Source organism: Chelon labrosus (genome assembly GCF_963514085.1).
Source record: "Chelon labrosus genome assembly, chromosome: 7".
Classification (NCBI taxonomy): Eukaryota; Metazoa; Chordata; class Actinopteri; order Mugiliformes; family Mugilidae; genus Chelon; species Chelon labrosus.
In genome coordinates, this window is record NC_140343.1 from 8,851,962 (window position 1) to 8,857,674 (window position 5,713).

At 38.6% G+C, this 5,713-nt stretch overlaps 1 long non-coding RNA gene across 1 annotated transcript; it reads left to right on the forward strand.

Moving 5' to 3' along the window:
• The first annotated feature begins 856 nt into the window (after positions 1 to 856).
• On the forward strand, positions 857 to 2,951 carry LOC311490371. The gene is made up of 3 exons (XR_014699153.1): positions 857 to 1,400; positions 1,616 to 1,715; positions 2,120 to 2,951. It is a non-coding gene; the product is annotated as an uncharacterized lncRNA (long non-coding RNA).
• Positions 2,952 to 5,713: the final 2,762 nt, after the last annotated feature.

Genomic DNA, 5,713 nt, shown 5'->3' on the forward strand with positions numbered 1-5,713 from the left:
TCTTTAGCCACCTAGGCTACATAAAAACTGATAACTCAGAATGCTGCCTGCTGACACTTTTCCTTTTGGTGAGTGGTGGCTTTACACTTCACCTAGCCAGTCCCATGACAGCCCATATATGCTGCCAGCTAAATGAATGAAGAAGAAGAATTTAAGAATTACTCCCATATTATATCTCTCATGGAGAAATTTCTTTCTTTGCATTAGACTCATCCATTTGTTCACACTGTACACTCTGGGTACACTTAGGTAGCGCAATTGAGATAATTCATTAGAAGCATTCAGCTCTGCAGTAATGTAAAGCTGTCTTTTAACTAAACTTTTGTTCTCTCTTTACAATCTTGTTAGGGGTCCATGCAACAACCTTTCAGGATCCCTATTGATTTTGTTGTGATTTTTATTCTTCGCCTTAACCTCAATTTTCTGCTTAGCTAAAAGTGTCTGCCCAGGACAAACTGCAAGGGCGAAAGGCATCATACCTGGTAACTGGTCCTAGCATGTCACTTTGCCAAGGTGTCAATACACACAGCTCGTTGACGCTATAATAAGCCAATTTACGTTTTGGCTCATATCTCGAGAACCGTGTGCCCTAGAAACAAAATTCTACCTTTCGCCCTCTGATTCCTTATATAGCACTGGTTCTAATGAACTAGGCCACGCCCATTTCCGCCTGCCATTTCTTTCCGCCATTTTGAAAAAATTGCACCTCAAAGCAAAATCAACTCCTCCTAGCCCGTTCATCCAATTCTCACCAAACTTGGCATGTATCATTTATGGACAATGATAATGAAAAGTTCTCAAAAGAACCTTAGCAGGGTTATTAATTACAAAGTTAACAGTATAACTCAAAAGCCAATACTTTGTGAAGTATATACCCAAACTTAATCAAACTTCATATCATTGATAATAATATGATTCTCTGGCTGTAGGGGGCGCTACAAGGACTACATGTTTATATCTCACAAACCACCACAGTAAACTGCTTAAAATTTGACAATGGTAATCTGTGGATGACTCCTTACAAGTCTACTGGTGACTCATGCCTCTGCATCCTGCTTGGGGACGACTTCCCCACGGCATGGACCCCTTTATGATCACTTGCGATCATCTAGTTCTTTTTTCTGTTGTCCCCTCAGGGTGTCAAGATGAACTTGACCTGTTTCAGCGCCTCTGATGCAAGTGCATGTAACGCCTCCCGTCTATTCGATTATGACTTTGGGAATTTGTGGATAAGAGACAGTCCTGAGAAGCCCTTCCCTTCTGTTCCGCTTCCTCCCCACCTTCTGATTCCCACTGCCTGGTCTGTCTCGACGAGATCATCTTCTGCGTCTGTCGTGACTTGAAGAAGGGTGTAAACATGATAATGGAGGCTGGAGCTAACGTTGCCATCGTGGAGAACAGTACGAAACCGCTTTTATACTTTCATTTTTGTAATTTGCCAGTGTCTCTTTACTACTAGCTAATCAACAGGGGTGGGTAGAGCAGCCAAAACTGTAGGAAGTGAACAAACACCTGTAATTATTGTAGAGAATAAGAATATAAGGTCAACTTCATTTAGTCTTATGTCTCACTGTTGCTGTCTGTTGTCTCTTCTGTCGGACCGATGGTCACACAGGTGGAAATCTGGGTGCTACTGGCATCTGCGTGATTGTCTTTTGCCTCCTCTTTCTCATCGCCATCCTCATCGGTTGTGCAGTCTTCCAAAGACGCAACAGGTAAACAGCCTGGTTTTACAATCATAAGCTTATAAATAGTAGGTTGTGCCAGTCTGCGGGTAACATGGGAAACGTGGGTAGCGTGTTAAACGAACCGCTGTGGTGTAGATGATTGCATGTGCGTTGAAACGACCCATTCTAAGCATTCTTGGCTCACAAAGTGTGATTTCTCAAACACCATACCTGGTACAGCCCCTCTAGTCTCGTTTTACTCTGGCTTCAATTTAAAGTGTCCATAACAGCAAATTCATACAACTTACAGATAACGTTAGGAAACCATACTGTGGACTGTTAATCTCACAATGTCTTATGAAAAATAGCATCATACTGGCCCCTGTTGGTAAAACAGTCCAGTGAAATTTCAATCACCAGTAATTTCCTGAATGTCTCTCTATTGTTCACAGATCTGCCTTAAGAGATGGAACGATGCCCAAAGACTTGATGCTAGATGACGTCTGAATGTATCAAGTGTCACAGTCATTCAGATTCATATATGTCCCCGGGGGCCAATTTAAGGCACATGTGAGCAGCATAACGTCATATACAAGGCACTTTCAAAGAAACAACTAATAGAACAATACACAATATATACACCGATCAGGCATACCATTATGACCATTTGTGTAATATTGTGTAGGTCTCCAAAACAGTTGCAACCGCTTTGGAGACACATTTTCAACAGTGGGGGCCACTGGGTCCTATGGTTTGAGGGGAGTGGTCTCTGTGGATCATCCCACAGATACTTGATCAGTTTGGGATCTAGTGAATTTGGAGGCCAGGTCAACACTTTGTGCTGTTCTTCATGTTTTTTGAGTTGTTCCTAAACTGGTTTTGTGTGTGCCTGTGTCAGGCTGCACCCTGCTGGGAATAGCTGCTGCCATCAAGGAGTGGCATTGCTATGGGGTATGCAAGTTACTTCTCCGGTCATAATGTTATGCCTGGTCAGTGTACAAAACCAATGCTATATATGTTTGAAATTTTCAAACTGTCTATAGAGAATGTAAACATAGCTGTATAGATAAAGTTATGGAAGCTGAGATTACAGCAATCACATCAAGGAACCATAATGCATTGCCCATTTAAATAGATCAACTGTCTGAATGAATAAAGAGATATGGCCAGTTTATTGACCTATATTGACTGATAAGCCCTCTTTATTGAAGCCCCCTTCTATTAACCCTTATGCATCAGTTTAATTTACTACCCTCTTGAGTCATTAAGGACAAAAATGTTCAATTCCAAAAAAACTGTCATAAAAATGCAATTATTTTAGTAATCAAACTGGTATTTAAAGGGTTAAATCGTCAGAATGATTGAATTTTTGGTAGTTTTGTAAAGTGCTAAAGGTTTAAGAGATATATGCAGAAAAAAAAGCAGGAGGAAAAAAATATTAATTGGTTAAGTTTTTATGGCAGATTCTTTGGACGTTTGGACATTTTTATCCTGAATTACTCAAGAGGGTCGTCATTTTTTATCGCAGTGTTCTGTTCTATTTATTTATTTATTTTTTTAATTTCAAACTTTGCGTAGAGTAACTTTGTTACAAAAAATTGTGCCACATGCACTAACACAGCGAAAATGAAGGCCAGATAAAAAGGTAAAATTTGCCCAAAAGTGTCCCTAATGATGCGGATTTCTAAGTGAATATATTGCATCTAGTAGTTGCAAATGTTAAGAAAATGTCTCAAATTGTTAAAAGTTGGAAGTCAAATGTCAAAATATATTGCTCTACACCAAAACAAGACTCAAATGCAAATGTTTTCTGCGAGCATATATTCTGTCTGTTGAGCAACATATAATAAGCAGACAGATCATGAAAAGAAAGATAAACTACAGCATTACAACTAATATGACACAAACATTTTTATTTATTTATTTATTTATTTTTTTAGCCACAGCTTTAGCCAATAGGAGGTTGAGCACTCTTCATAGGCCTACTTATGTTATACTTATTCTATTTTGTGCAAATTTTAGTCAGATTTATCATTAATCACATTATGTAGGACAAATAATGCCCAACGATATATAATGAATACTGTATAATGAATTACTTCAATCCAATCCACTTTATTTGTATAGCACATTTTTAAAACAACGAGGTTACCAAAGTGCTGCACAACAGATACACAACAGTAAAATAAAGAAAGTAAAAGTTAATACAATAAATTAAAACATATGAAAGCAATAAGAAAACCATAAGATCTGAATAAAACACTGAAAAACACAAAATTACAGTAAAAAGACAGACAGAGGCCACACAATTCTCATGCTATATTAAAAGCCATGGAATAAAAATGAGTTTTTAGGTGAGATTTAAAAGTATCCAGGGTGGGGGCCATTTTGACATGGGTGGGTAGCTCATTCCATAACTTAGGAGCTACCACTGAAAAAGCACGGTCCCCCCTGGCCTTTTGCCTACTTTTTGGCACAGCAAGACGCAGTTTATCAGCAGATCTCAATGCTCTCGGTGGGGTATAGACATGTATAAGGTCGGCGATATACTGAGGTGCCAAACCATAATGAACGTCTGTTACGTTATTTACACGAGTGCCTCTTAAGCCGGGAGTCTCTACAAAATTTCGTTATGTTCTCATTAATAAAGTTGACACAGTTGACGGTTTACACAGTTGATAAAAAAAACAAGTTTTACGCATTTCTCTTCTTTAATTTCACTTAGTTTTTTTTTTTTAAATCTACGATTAATTATAATTAATTATTCATATTCGTGGATAGCTATGTATTTTATAATCAGCATTAATATGTGTTCATTGCAACTGTCTCAGTAACATTTAGCAAAAAAGCACAATACATTGATAAACTTTAAGAGTAGCCTATGAAACGAAGCAATCGGAAGCCTGTCATCGGGCGACAGGCGGGGGCAGGGCCTACACAGAGAGACAGACAACCATGCACACACCTACGACCAATTTAAAATCACCAGTTAACCTAACGAGCATGTCTTTGGACGGTGGGAGGAAGCCGGAGTACCCGGAGAGAACCCACGCAGACACAGGGAGAACATGCAAACTCCACACAGAAAGGCCCCAGTCGGCCTGGATTAAATTTTATTTAGTGATGCATTGCTGTGAAACATCAATGCTAACACCACAACACTGTCCCACCCACGTTGGGCTTGTGGAATGGTATTTTTATTTTCTAACATTCGTTGGGCTATGTTGTGGAGTTTCTATTGCGTCTTTTAAAGCGCCAGAGACAGCGCAGATGACTCAGAGAGGGAAAAGAGTGACACGTGGTTTAGGACAGGCCTACGAAACTGTCTGCTGATGCCGACTTTTTTTTTTTTTTTTCTCCCCATGACTGGGCATATATTTTAATTAATGTTAAAATATATCTGCAATATTAGTCCCATAGATTTGAGGCTGCATTCAAAAATCTCATTAATGGTCATTTAGGGACCATTATTTAGCTCTCGTTTCCTTTCCCTTTAATGAATATGTATAGGCTATTGTTTTGTTTGTCAATTACAGACATGAAACCCCACACCGGCCTTTTCTTTGAAATGTGTAAGTATTCTTTGAACAAGTCCTTAAAGTGGCTCTGTTGAGGCCTATAAAATTTCCCACTTATTAAACCACCATTTACACAATTGAAAACATAAACTTTATTTGACAATAGAAATTCATTAACAATATACCTAAAAACCCTGAGATTTGAAAAAAAAAAAAGGAACCACTGATGTCAACCCCTATAACCCTTAAAACACTGCAGATCAACAAGACAAATCTTAAGACATCCTAACACTGTAAAAAGAGACAGCAAGCATGTTAATCAATAAGGACCTCTTCTCAAGTATGCTGATCAAAGCTATCTCCAACACTAGAGAGAAGCAGGGGCTGTCCCGGCCATGACATTTTCCCTTACTGCCAAACCACGACAGACTATTAGCTCATATAAGAATTTAAAATAACAGAACAATTTAGAAGTAGTAGTTGACTTATCTTGCCTGACACAATAATCCAAGTTTATCTTTAAATTTG